General features: G+C 46.5%; 1 protein-coding gene and 1 pseudogene across 1 annotated transcript in view; both read left to right on the forward strand.

The window, feature by feature from the left end:
- HS6ST2 (heparan sulfate 6-O-sulfotransferase 2) overlaps positions 1-14,431 on the forward strand; it is a 286,271-nt gene that overhangs the window by 132,980 nt on the left and 138,860 nt on the right. The gene's annotated exons all lie outside the window — the stretch shown is intronic.
- Positions 1,734-4,547, forward strand: LOC123787092 (cytochrome c oxidase subunit 7C, mitochondrial pseudogene; annotated as a pseudogene).

Here is a 14,431-nt window from a genome sequence, read left to right on the forward strand (position 1 = left end):
GGGGAGGGGAGGGGAAGAAGCTGAAGACAGATTTCCATTTCTTCCAATGTCACTTCCTTTCCCTTTGTCCCCTGTGAAGCCCACCACCTGCAGGTTTTTACGGAATAGCCAATTGAGACTTATGTCAGGGCCAGTGGAAAGGACCCTGTGCAAGTGTCAGAAGATGGGACATCAAGGCCAGCTTTACCATCTATGAGGTGTGTGTGACCGCGGGCAGGTCCCGTAACTGCAGCGTTTGCATCTGTACAGTGAACATCATCACCCTTTCCCATTATGCATTACTGGATCGTTGTAAAGATTAAATGGGGAGATATGTGTCAAAGTATTTCAAAAGCCTAAAGCTCCACATAAGTATAGGGGATTATGAAAACTTAAGAAAGGGTAGTCACATAACTGACATTGTCCTTTAAAGGTTTTATTTATTTATTTGAGAGAGAGAGAGAGAGACTGGGGGGGAGGATGGGGCAGAGAGAGAGAGAGAATCTCCAGCAGACTCCACACTGAGCGTAGAGCCTGACGTGGGGCTCAATCTCACAACCCTGAGAGCATGACTTGAGCCCAAATCAAGAGCTGGAGGCTTAACCCACTGAGCCACCCAGGCTCCCCTGATATTGTCCTTTATTTATTTATTTTTTTAGATTTTATTTATTTATTTGACAGAGATAGAGAGGGAGGGAGGGAGCACAAGCAAGGGGAATGGCAGGCAGAGGGAAAGGGAGAAGCAGGCTCCCTGCTGAGCAAGGATCCTGATGCAGGGCTCGATTCCAGGACCCTGGGATCGTGGCCTGAGCCGAAGGCAGATGCTTAACCCACTGAGCCACCCAGGCACCCCTGACATTGTCCTTTAAATGAGAGGCAGCGGGTGCTGTCCTCTTCCCTTGGTGGACAAGCTTCCTCGTCTTTAAAGCACATTTTCAGAGCAGAAGGAAGCCCAAGCGCCACATTTCTGATCTGAGAGCTAGTTTGAGATGTAAATGAACCCTGTCTCTCAAGACACAGCTTTGCATCTATTTTGCATTCAAATTTATTTATCTAGAGACAAAATCGTGCGTTCTTTACTTCTACTCACAGCATATGCAGGCAGATCATATGAGGTGCTGATCCAGCAAAATGGCAAGTAGCCTTTTGCTTCCTTGAAATTGCTAATTTTACAAATGGCAGAGTGTTGAAACATGGCACGGAATATCTATTTTACTAGAATCTGGCAACACGGGCACATATGGTCTTGTCAAAAATGAATCAAACACAATTCCAGGATTATAATTAAGTAGTTGAAATTCCAAAAGGAATAACTTAGCATGAACAAAGTCAGATTTAGATTGCTTTTTGCTGGCTTTCTCTCAGGCCCCTTCCTTGGTGTACTGTTGGCAACATAGTGACTTGCTCTGAGAAATGTTGAATTGTCAAACATCAAACGTTTTCACCCCGGCTGTAAAGGTGCTTGATTTAACATCCATATTCCATGCTTTAGGGGACTATATGTCATAGAATGTAAGAAGACCAAGGTAGAAGTTAAGCCAAATGTCCCTATGTAAATATTTAGGTGAAAGCCTTCTCCTACCAAATAGAAACTTCTGATCAATTGCCTAGCAGGCCTACCGAGATAAAGAAGGAAGATGGGGCCATTATAGAAGGAAACTCTGCCCCCCCAACTCTCTCTCTCTTCTCTCTCTCTCTCTCACACACACACATACACACACACACACACACACACACACACACACACACACACACACACACAGAGTTTCAATCTCAAACTCTCTCTGAATACTCAGTCTGAAAGCAGGGCCATGTATGATTCTTGCCTGTAAGACCAGCATCTAGCATAAGGCATGTGGAAAGAGTTAAGTTGGAGATTTACAAGCTGTCTCCAGAAAACATTCCCAGGGATTCCCCTGGAGTTGTTGTGGACGTGATTTGGGGTCCTAATTGAGAAGTCGGTGTCTATACCTTGAAAACAAACGTCAGTCCAAAGGTGGAAACAACCCAAATGTCCTTCAGCTGACGAATGGATAAACAGCACCAGGTACATATCTTCACACAATGGCATATGATTGAGTGGTAAAAAAAAAAAAAAAAAAGAATGAAGGCCCGATCATGCCACAGCATGGGTGAACCTTGAAGACACGCCATGGGAAAGAAGGCAGACACAAAAGACCACATATTCTATGATGATGCCATCTATACAAAATGCCCAGAATAGGCAAATTCATGGAGACAAAGCAGATCAGCGGTTGCCAGGTCATGGGGGAAGGAGGGAGACTGGGAGACGATCCGTTAAAGAAGATGCCGTTTCCTTTTGGGGTGTTGAAAATGTTCTGAAACCGACTGTGGCGATGGTTGTGCAACTGGGTGAATACACTAAAACATTGAATTGTTCACCTTGAATGGGTGGATGGTGCCGTATATGGATGATATCATATCTCCATGAAGGCGTTACCAGCAAAAGTTTCTCTCCGATGGTTTTGGCATGCACTCCCCATTCAGAAGCCTGAACCAGAGCAACAGATCCTCGTCCCAGTTCAGATTCCTGACTCCGTTGCTAGATTGTAGGATCTCCAGGTTCTTCATGGTCCCGCTTGCTGCTGCCCCAGCTTTAGTTTTGTTATCCAGAACAAAGAACACTCTGGAAGAGAATGGCATGATGCCATGGTGGAAGAGGAAGACAAAGACTTTCATCTTCAAGTGGTGTCTACATAGGACCACTGCTACCACTTGGGTAGGTGCTCTCCTGTCAGGATCGGCACCCAGTTACTCCCGTCCTCCTGTTTTCCTGGGGCCTTGCCAAGCCCAAATCAGGTCACTTCCCTGGGAGATTGAAGTAGCCTGGAGATTTTTCTTCCACAAGAGTGCAGCGATTCTATTAACGAAAGCTTCTACAGAACATTCTTTTTTTTTTTTTTTATGATTCATACAGGAAATTGTAACTTCCACAAAAAAGGGGGGGTAGATTTTTTAACCCTGGTTTAGCATGACAAACTTGAGAATCGAGCTGTGCAGTCCACTCACTAGCTCCTTTTTCTGCTTACTTAAAGAAAGGAAAAGAAAGACTTACTTGCTTCTTCAATCCCTAAGCTACTTCTGGTTTCTGACTTGAAAGGCAACCAGTCCGAAGGGAGGAAAGAGTATTTGGCACTTGAAAGAGAAAATATTCTTCTTCTAAACTGTGTGGTGATTTCTAACCATTGTTGATGAATATAAGTACCTTTTGTTAAAACCTTATCAATGAACACATATTTCTAGGAAGATTATATCACAGTTGAAATTATGAAGGGGGTGCTAAAGGCCCATGCTGGAAAGCCAGTATGCCCTTAATTCAACTAAACATATTTATCCAGTAGAGATTGACTGTAGTATCCAGTATTTAAAATGATGGTGAAGATTAAAGCTTTAGTCAAAAGAGACCATGGTCTACTTAGAACATTTTTCCCGCTTTCTTCTATCTTGGGTCTCCGTGCCTTTCCCAGAACTTCCGGTAGCGCCATGTTGGGACAGTGCATCCAGAGGTTCCCAACCTCTGTGGTCCGTAGGAGCCATTATGAGGAGGGCCCATGGAAGAATAGGCCATTTTCATTGGAGAACAAGTGGTGGTTCCTAATTATGGTGACTGTGTAGTTTGGATTTGGATTCATTGCACCTTTTTTAATGGTAAGATACCAACTGCTTAAGAAATAAGGATGTTTAATTAATCCATTAAACAGATGTGAAAAGGAGCATTTTAAGAGGTGCAGTCTCTTTGAAAAATGGATCAAACTCTTGAATTCAACATACCCGATATGTTTGTAAATAAACTTATAGCATGAGTCCTTAAAAAAAAAAAAGACCAAAAAAACCCCTGTTTTTCCTAAGGTAGTTCCCTGAATAGATTACCAAAAATACTTAGATAATGACAAGTGATAGTCACCATTCTGTGTCTTTGGACTTGAACATATCATAACATAAGATTTGCTTCAAAGAGGGTTTTTTTAAAAAAACATTTAACCAAATTGAAAAAAAATCAATATACATTTTGAAGTTTATTCTCAGCCACTCGTTCAAAGCCCTCAGGTACCCAGAGCAGTGATATTTTTAGTGCTATATATCTATTTTCTTAATTCATTTGTGGCTGCAAAGAATGATTCTGCAAACAGCATGAAAAAGAGCCAAATACTGACTCCGAGGATTATGCAAGATGCCCTATAATTAGTTTTATGACCAAAAAGAAAAGAATGCCTTGGATGATTGAAAGGATGAAGTGAATGAATGAGTGAAAGAATGAATGAACAGATGAGTAAATATCATTTGTTTCACTGGTGGTGAGTGCTCCGACAGGGAAGAATCAAGTGCATGTTTCAGCCGGGGCTTGCAAGTCAGTCGGAGGTCGGGACGAGCCAAGCTGGGGAGAGGGTCCGGGCAGAGGCAATATGCGACTCCAAGAAGGGAAGGCAAAGGGAATAAGAGGGTATTAGAAAGAAAGACATACAGGAAGCAGAGAGAGGGAAGAAGAGAATGATAAGGATTACAGACGGCGCAGCTGCAAGGATGGCAGGGCAGCAGGGAGGAGAACCAGCAAGCGGGGCGGGGGGGGGGGCGCGGATGGGGGACAGCTGGTGACTCCTGAGAAAGTCTAAAGTCCTAAACCTTTGTAATCTGGAAAACTTGGTTAACCACAGTGACTCATTCCCCAATTATGCTGCAAATCCAGGATTTTACTGGAAAAGCAAGCAGACTGGCCCAGGACATTCTCAACTCATGCTGCTGTTTCCACTTGGACATCTGACAGAGGTTCTAGATGACAGATAAACAAAACACCCTCCCCGACTTAAGAGTTGTTTAGGACGCCTTTCGTTTTGCAGCTGAAACCAGTATCGATAAACTTTACAAAGTGATGCCCATGTGCCGGTCACTGTTGTGTTTGTATGAACTCACTGAATCCTCAGAGCAGCGCTGGGAGGCAGAAGCCATTGTCATTCCCGTCTTAGAGACGAGGGACTGACTGAGGCACAGAGAGGTTCGGCGACTTGCCTCTGGTCACACAGCTCCTCGGTGGTACCACAGACCTTGGGCATAATCACTGGTCTGCATCTCTCAAAAGCGTGTAGATGTCTGGGGGCGGTTCTGGGAATGGAGCCCAGGTCCTTTCTGCTGTGCTGACCAGAACTCTGCAGTGCCCCCTCAGTAGGGCATCGATGGACCACATACCGTAATCCCACAGTGACCGCAAGTATGAAAGCAAACGCTTCACGCTCCCTGTCTCGTTTTGAATGGTTCTACCTCTGGGAGGGGGTGAATCCCACCTACCCCCCCTCCCTGGGGCTGGGCTGCCCAGAACGTTGCCCTCCAACGTGGCATTGCCGTTTGGACAGTGAGCGATTCGGACCCGGCATGTGTCTCTACCTCTTCCATTCAATTCAGCGCTCGTGTCGGAAGCCATCCTCCCAGCGTCCAGCAATGGTAACGTGGCTCTTTGTAAGTGATTTAAAGGTAAATGGGCTGCATTAGAGGGTGCTGTGCTGAACAGGAGACCAAGGTATGAAAAACAATGCTACGGAGTGGGTCTCAAGGGCTTTGAGTAAACCTGCTGTCGGGATTTCCAGAGAAGATTTGATTGGGAAGAAAAACACATCTTTGCTTCATCATTTCGAAGCAATTTCATGCTTCAGTTCTCCATACTTCTGTCTTCCGAACACTTCCGAGGGCCACACTGGGACCTGAGCATCAGCCTGAAGTCTTGCACGATGGCGTCGCCGTGCGAGGGCACTCTGGGCGCGATGTAGAGAACCACACGGGAACGCTGGATTTTGATACAACATTTAATCATTTTCTTCTGCCTCAATTAAGTTGAAAAGACTCAAATGCAGCTTAAAATTGAAAAGCGTAACTGAATGAGAAGGTTTATATCAGATATTGAAAGGCTGAGATGTTCCCTTTTCTGAACTGAGCTAGGGAAGAGGTGGAGTGGGGGTGGAGAGGATAGAAACCGCAGAGCCTTCCCCAGGGGGCTGTCTGGTGCCTGGTGGGTGGCTGAGTCTATTATGTAAACATTTCAAATGCATGTGGTCATTTCTTTAGGACCTTGTTTGATGGTCTGTGTGGTTGTTTCTTTTTCCCCCCAGCTTTACTGAGATATAATTGACATATAACACTGCATGAGTTTAAGGTAGCCAGCGTGATGATTTAACACACATATATAGTGAAATGATTAGTGCGGTAAGGTTAGTTAACACATCTGTCACCTTGCATAATTACAGTGTGTGTGTGTGTGTGTGTGTGTGTGTGTGTGTGTGTGTGTGTTGTGAGACCATTTAAGATCTACGCTCTTAGCAACTTTCCAGTATACAACACAGTACTGCGAACTATAGCCACCTTTCTCCATGTATACGTGACAGCCCCAGAACTCATTCATCCTCTAACTGGAGGTCTGTGCCCTTCTACCAGAATCTCGCCATCCCCCCCACCCCCCGCCCAGCCCCTGGCAACCATCATTCCCGCCTCTGTTTCTCTGTGAGTTTCGCTTTTTCTGATTCCACACAAACGTGAGATCATACCGTGTTTGTCTTTCTCCGTCGGACTTATCTCCGTGAGCAGAATGCCCTCAAGGTCTAACCTTGTTGCAAAGGGCAGGCTTTTGTGGGATTGTTTCTTGGTGTGAAATGCCAGCCCTAGCAAATGTGGTTTCCTTCAGTGGCGTGGTTGGTGCCCGCTGGGGGTGGAGAAAGGGCTCTCTCGTTTCTCCCACACACACTGTGTCCTGCAGTCTGTGCCGGGGTGCCTCACATAGATTGGAGCAGGGCTCCCAGCTCTGGATGCACATCTGAATCACCCTGGGAGCTCTTCAGAAGTGCTCGGACTCATGCCCCATCTCGTAAGATGCTGGTTCCTTTGGTCAAGGGTGGGGGTCTGGGCATTTGTAATTTTAAAAGCTCTCCAGGTGATTTCGAAGGCACAGCCCATGTGGGGAACCCCTGACTTAGAGGGTCTCATTGAATTTGGGGGACATTTTCCTGCTCTGCTTCACTCACCCTCTTGCAATTTACGGGGAGAGTCTCATTCTTCATTGTGACAAGAGGGAGAACTGTGTCTGGTGGCCTCAGTGCTCAGAATACATGCGCCAAATTCCTTCGGAATCTTGACCGGTGGTTTGGATTGCCTCCATTTCGTGCCTCTTTTTCCAGCTAGTATTTCCAGCTTTGCCAAAGCCCATTTTTGGTAACCCTGCCTTCTGTACACCCTAAGAGAGATGGCTTGACTTTCTTATTTCCCAGCGTGGGAAAAGTCTGTGGAGAGGGGCTTTTTAGGAGGCCCCAAGGAAAGAAGCCCTCATCTTCCTTCCATTCAAGGCTTCATTCCGGGGACCCTCTGCGACAACGCAGCCCTTCTTCTGCTCTCCCTGGCCAGCCTTCCTGGAGACGATTTCTGAAGGCAGAGCTCCTGGGGCCTGAGGGGGGCATTTCTGGAGCAGCAATTCCAGACTGAAATTCTCTGTCTTGGCGGCTCCCTGGGAATCCCCTCGGGAGGCCCAGGTGTGCACCTAGGTGAAAGAAAGCTATTGTGGAGGGATTGTGCTCTGCCAGGGACCCCAGGGCCCGGTCTGGGGGAGTGAGGGAGGAGACAAAGGGAAAAGCATCTCCAGTTGCTTCAGGTGGCCATGAATGACATTAGCAAACAAGGTCTGGGACTTTGGAAGGAGAGAGCACATGTCTGTGCAGGTTTCAGGTTCCTGACAAAGAAAAAATTTCAAGAGAGATTTACCGACACGCTCCCCGCCCACCATAGACGTCTATGTCACGATTGTGACTTTGCAAAGCACTACTGGCATTATTTTGTTATCTCTGTGACTTAGAAAGCGAGATGGAACCCTTTTGGGGCACTTACTACATGCCAAGCTGTGGGATATATACATCCACCCATATGCTACCTTACTAACTAATTTAATCCTCACAGTACCCCATAAGGGACCTATGATTATTGTTTTGTGGATTCAGAAACCAAGGCTCAGATCTTTGACATGATTTGCCCAAGCTTACACAGACTGGACAAGAGCCCAGGTCAGTCTAACATGGAATTGAAGTTGGTCCCTTCCTGGGAAACACAGAATACCTCTCGTGCTGCTTTGACATCATCTGTCATGACCCTCCTCCCCCATGTCTTCTTTTTAAGATAAACCCTTTCTGTTTCTTCAGGTTATTTTTAATGAATGTTCCTAGATTTGCCCTTTCCAGAGTCTCACCTTCCATTCTTCCTTGGTTCCTTGAAATCTGGCTTCTTTCCAACATCTCCAATGGAACTATCTTTCCTTAAGGTCATTGGTGACCAGATTGTCAAACCTAACCCTAATCAACCCATATCCAGCCTATCTTCATAGCATGTAGCACTAATGCTGACCACTCTCTTTTTCAATTGGACAATCTCATTCATTCCCATGGATGTACCATCTATAGGATGACAACTCCCAAAACTACCTCTGCAGCCGTGACCTTTCTCTTGAACTTCACACCCATCCATCCAACTACCTGCTGAACTTGTTAAATTTCCGATATCCTGTAGGTTTCTCAAACTCCACACACTCCAAAAGGGAATCCAGCATCAACCACCACTCCACTCCAATCCCGCCCTTCTCTCTATATTCCTTACCATGGTTTAATAGTGATATTGCCTTCCACATGCTCTACCAGGCTGGGAACTTGGGCACATCTTTCCCCTCACCCACTCAGCTAAATCAGTCCAAGTTCTATGGATTCTGCTGGATGAATAGTTCTCAAAGATGATCTCGCTTCTCTCCCTGCCAGTGACTCCTTTACTTGGGTATGTCTTCGAATATTTCAGGAGCTTCACAATATGTCTCTCTGATTCTATTCTACTGCACGAGTCTGTTTTCATGCTGCTGACAGATCTTTCAAGGCCCTTTTTAAACTGTTGAACCCACATTTCCCAAAGTACGTTCCATTGCACCCTGGTTTTACAGGATGCTCTGTGCAAAATGGGACTGTAGTCTAATAGCTTTGGGAAAGCCTATATACTATGCTCTTCTCCTCTGGGAGGTTCATATCGGATGTGCCGAGAAGTCATCCAGTTAAAATCCTGTTTAACTTTGTGGATTTCATCATAGAGTCGTCCTTCCTCCCCACACTCACATTTTTCAGCATAAGGCGTGCCAACAAGCATCCGCAGAACACCTTCGAAACCATAATCTGTATGTTCTGTGCCTTGGCACGGCTTATAAGGCTCTTCTTCATCTGACCTTTGCTCACCTGTCCAGCCACCCCTCCCCTTAAACTCTCGCCGCTCTCATCCTTATTGAGAATACCTTCTTCCTCACACACCTTTGTGTTTTTGTGCTTTTCTTTTGCCTGAAAAGCCCTTCTCCTCGCCCGTGCACCTCTACCTGCCTTCACCTCATCACTGAAGACTCAGCTGTCTTCTCTCCAAGGGAGGATTGGTCACCTCTCTCTTTTTTACTTCTAACATCTGTATACGTCTTGAACGTTACATTTAGAACATATGACATTACTCCATTTCTTTGTAGCTTTGCGCATTTCAAACCAATTGGATTATTTTCTGTATCTTTTCGTTCTAACACCATCCTTGTCTCCTGAAGGGAGCTTGGGCTCCTTACTAACCCAACAGGAAAACAGTCCCATGCTTTCTCATTTTTGGAAAAACAGCATACGTGAGAGACCTTATAACTAGGTCTGGCCTAGAGTCCATCTATAGGCAGTGTCCTTGCTAATGAGTTCAGCTACGTGACATGCCCCACTGTGTGTTGCCTCCCCTCGACAGTGCAGTGATGGGCTTGACTGTAGGTATAAAGTGGATAATAACGCCTTGGTGCGGAAATGAAACCCAAAGCCACCTGAGCCTGTGCTCCCGAGAGTTGAGCTCAAGGCCGACCTGCAGCTACGTAGCCTGGATCTCTCTCCAGTCGTCTTGGGCTTGGAGGACTGGGAGTAGCGGTCTGCCCCATGAAGACAGCTCCTCAACGAAGAAAGGGAAATGTGCATCATGGAGAGCTTCCTTTGTGCGGGCACGGTGCTGAGTCTTTGCATGCGCGATCGCACTGTGTCCTTACGACCCTGTCAGATAGGAACTCTTATCTGCTTCATGTCGCAGAGGAGAACCTGAAGGCTTAGCACAGTGGAATGGCCTGTCAACATTGGTGTTACACTCCAGACCCTACTCCTGTCTGCGGCACTTCCTTGCTGTGCCACTGTGGGCAAATCACTTAATCTAGCCAAGTCTCCATTTTCTCACTTGCATGATAGGAGCAACACGTGTGCCCACCTGGTGGAATGGTCGTAAGGTTTCAATGATAGGTTGTATGCAGAGCGCCTGGCATGTGGTAAGTGCTCTGTAAGTAATAACTATTATGGGTTGGCATCAGAGACATTGTTCTCAGCCAAGATGAAGGCAAACAGGAGGGCAATTTTGTGTTAAAGGAGAGTTTGAGCCCAGAAATTATTTGGACTCTGAAAAGGTCACACTTCTCAGTGAAGCAAAGAGGGAGCCCTTCTCCAGAATGGTTGATAATCATGCTTCTCAAGGGGCAAAAAGAGGCTCCATTTTCAGGGCAGCGGGGAAGAAGGCAGCCAGGCACAAGAGCTCTTGTTGGGAAAAGGGCCGGCCATGTGGAGGCTGGAGCAGATTGCTAAAGCTTGGCTGCAGCGCAAATCAGGGATGGGCTTGGCGTGTACTCCGGGCAGCTGACCTGTGTGTGTGCGTGGTGGGCTGTAATGCCTCCCCATACAGGTACCTGCACCCTCTCCTATAAGAGCTCCAGCGGACAGATGGATGGGCCATCTGGGGACAGGGTACAAGTACAAGTGGGTGGCCAGTGGGGACTGGAACTGTAGCAATGGGGTCTGCAGCCATTCTGCCTGGGTTGGCATTGTGACTCTGACACTTGTTAGCCATGTGACTTTGAACTACCTACCACCTCTCGAGGCTCAGTTCCCTCCCTCATCTGTAGACTGGAGATAGAGCACCTAACGTATAGGGTTACTGGATGGGATAAAGGAATTTATCCACGTTAAGCATTAAATGCAGACCAGGTACAAGGTAAGGGCTTAAGAAATTACAGTTATTGTCATCATTACTGTGTGTGCTGGATGTGGTGGGGGATGAGGGTGTGGGGGGGAGATCGGGGGGGGGCAGTGTGGATGATCAGAGAGCTTGCAGAAGCAATCCCGAATGAATCTTCTCCAAATCGACTTCTGCAAATATTGCATTTACCTCCATTAATTAAAAGAAGCTTTGCCTTCTTTCCTTTCAAGTTTATTTTGTGGCTCAGATCTTAATGAGCTTTTTAAAAGACTGTAGAGGTTTTGATCCAATTAAAACCTATCCTCTAAGATATCAGTACCTGACAGTTCCACTGTACTCTTTCTGGTATTTTCCTTGAAATGATCGTAATGTGATATTTGTATCTAGTGAGAATTACGAGTTTTCACGAGTTCTTAGATTCGATGGAGTTTAACTGCGAGGATGCAGCCTGCGCATTTAATCCGCTTTAGAGCAGCTTTGTCGACTAGATGGTCCTCGTGGGTTTGGGGAAAGGGTGTAAAGTATCATCAGTGAGGTGTGAAGCAGGTTTCAGAGGAGGGAGTCTCTTGTTTTCAGAACAGATTGAACTGCTGCAAACTCACAGCTACTGCCCAGCTACCCACAGTGCTGGTCCCCGCCCGAACTCCAGCACATTTCTCCTCCCCCGCCCCCGCTGGCACTTCTGTGCTCCTTTACCTCACCCTGGGCTCCTGGGCCACGAGGCAGCTGCTGAGTTCCCCACCCACACAGCAATTCTCTCTGCTCCAGGATACTACCGTACCTTTATTTCTATGATTTTTTGAAAAGTGTTTTGAAGCCACTTCTGAAAAGAAAATAGGAAAGAAAAGTGGTGTTGATGGCTCGTTTGTATGTTGATTTTACCCTCTCTCTTTGTAAAAGCTCCGCTCCTGGCCATCCTCCCTCCAACCCGTTCTACAAACGAGAGGCAGATGCCTCCTATCACTCTGCTGCCCAGAAAATTAAGTGGTTCCCACCCATCAGCCTGGCCCTCACACCGACCAACCCCCTTCATCAGCCTCATCTTCCATTTGTAGATTTTCTTTATGTTTTGCCAGAAATTTGAAATATTCTGATAGCTGTCAAGTGTCAAGAAGGTTCTGGAGAGCCAAGAAAAGGTCAACCCCAGCTTCCTTAAGACGACTTTTCAAAAAGATCAAGGACTTTAAATTCAGCTTTGCACACTACTCCCTAAGTCCTTCCAAGTTCGTAGAAGGTAAATACATTTATTGCTCAACCCTGTATTTGATATCCATTTTTTAAAAGATTTTATTTATTTACCTGAGAAAGAGTGAGCAAGAGAGAGAGCATGAGCAAGTGGAGCAGCAGAGGGAGAGGGAGAAGCAGGCTCCCCACGGAGCAGGGAGCCTGACATGGGGCTCGATCCCAAGACCCCAGGATCACAGCCTGAGCCCAAGGAGGACGCTTCACTGACTGAGCCACCCAGGCGCCCTTATATCCGTTTTTGTAGCTACTGTATTATGTTTGAGTTGACTTTATAATTTAGTCAAGTTGTATTTTGTGTGTTGAATACATACATCACTGTATCCAGAGGCCAGTGTTTATTTAAAGGGCTTGGAGAACAATGGTCTATGTGAATTTGTTATAGAGACTGTCTTATGATTTGGTTATGGTCATCTTTATGTTACATGCATAGTCATATCTATGGTATACTTCATGCTGAAACTCCAGTCAAGATGACAGCATTGCTTCCATGGGAAATTGTATGCCGCGACAATGACATGGCTTCTAGTAATGGATGCATCATACCAACGCTTGAGAAACGAGCCTAGCCCAGTGCTTGCTATATACAGTAAGAGTTGACTACATGTCTGTCAAATGGGTGAACTGTCTACCATCTGCTCAGCCACAAGTGAGTGGAAGATGAAAGATTGAGACTTCTGTTCTCGCTAGTTTATCATAATTGACAATTTTAGACAAGCCCCGTAACTACTGCTGTCCACATTTCCTTACTAAGAGCCATCTATCTCAGAAAGGGCTGAAGAAGGAAGGACACTAAACATTAGTCTGGAATGACATTCTTTAAAAGTGATATTTAAACTCCATTAGATAAAAATGTAGGCTAAAACCAAACCCATCATTTTAGATGAAATTTTCTTCTCTTTACCCACCCAGATAGATGGTGACATCTAATCAACGTGCATTTATCAAAGAATGCTATGAGAGGTACTCAGCATCGTGCTGGACGCTGAATGACGATGTTGCCGCTCAGAGAGCTTCCATCCAGTTGACTAGACAACACTTCCATGTGTGTACATTGGGGTTTCTCAGCCTTGGCGCTCCTGACATCCTGGGAGGGATAACTCAATAGGAGGTTGTCCTGCGGACATTGTCGGGTGTCCACATTGTAGGGTGTTCAGCAGCTTTCCTGGCCTCAACCCGTTCAATGCCAGCAGCAGCTCTTTCCAGTTATGACCACCAAAAATGTCTCTAGGGATTGCCATTGCTCCATTTCCCCTGGGATGCAAAATCGCCTCCCTTAGGAGACCCTGGGCGTTACGTGGTTTGCCATGCAAATTAGTATGTGACTGTCAAATGAGGAAATAAAAGAGGGGGCAGGGATTCACTGGAGAGAAGGGGCTGGAGTGGTCAGAGACTTCAACTGGATCTGAGGAAAAGTTGGGTAGGATTTCAATAAGCAGAGAGGTCATTGGAGGGGGAGAAAATGGCCCAAGCTGTCCACACAGGGCATCGTACTTGGTGGGTTTGTGGCAAGGCCCGCTGAGCACCCTGTCTGGCTGGGATGGAGCAGTAAGCCAATCGTGGAGGACGAGGCTGATGAGGTGGCTTGGCTGGTGTGAATGACAGGCTGATGGGTGGGAACCACTGGATTTCGGGGCAGCAGAGGGACAGGAGGCATCTGGCTCTGGCTGAAGTTTGTAGGATGGGATGGAGGGAGGACGGACAGGAGCAGGCCTCTAACCACTAACCAAGTCATCCCTACTTTTGCAAAGACAGAGTGCAAAGCACGTGGACATAGACAGCACCGACTCCTAAGACGGGAGCGGCCTCTCTCAGTTGTGTGAGCACCAGGCACCAGGCCACTGACATCGTAGGATGGGCTTGGCAGATTTGTTTTCCTTTCTCTCCTTCGCCTGAGTGCTGGAGCTCAGAAGATGCGGATGCTGCAGATTTGTCTTCGGAAGTAATTGTCTTGTTCTGCGCATTAATATACTTTACTAGATCTTTTTTTAAAAAAGATTTATTTATTTATTTGACAGAGATAGAGAGAGCCAACGAGAGAGGGAACACAAGCAGGGGGAGTGGGAGAGGAAGAAGCAGGCTCCTAGCGGAGGAACCTGATGTGGGGCTCGATCCCAGAACGCCGGGATCAGGCCCTGAGCCGAAGGCAGACGCTTAACCACTGTGCCAC

Source organism: Ursus americanus, chromosome X, assembly GCF_024610735.1.
Source record: "Ursus americanus isolate L20-20 chromosome X, mUrsAme1.1.p, whole genome shotgun sequence".
Lineage (NCBI taxonomy): Eukaryota > Metazoa > Chordata > Mammalia > Carnivora > Ursidae > Ursus > Ursus americanus.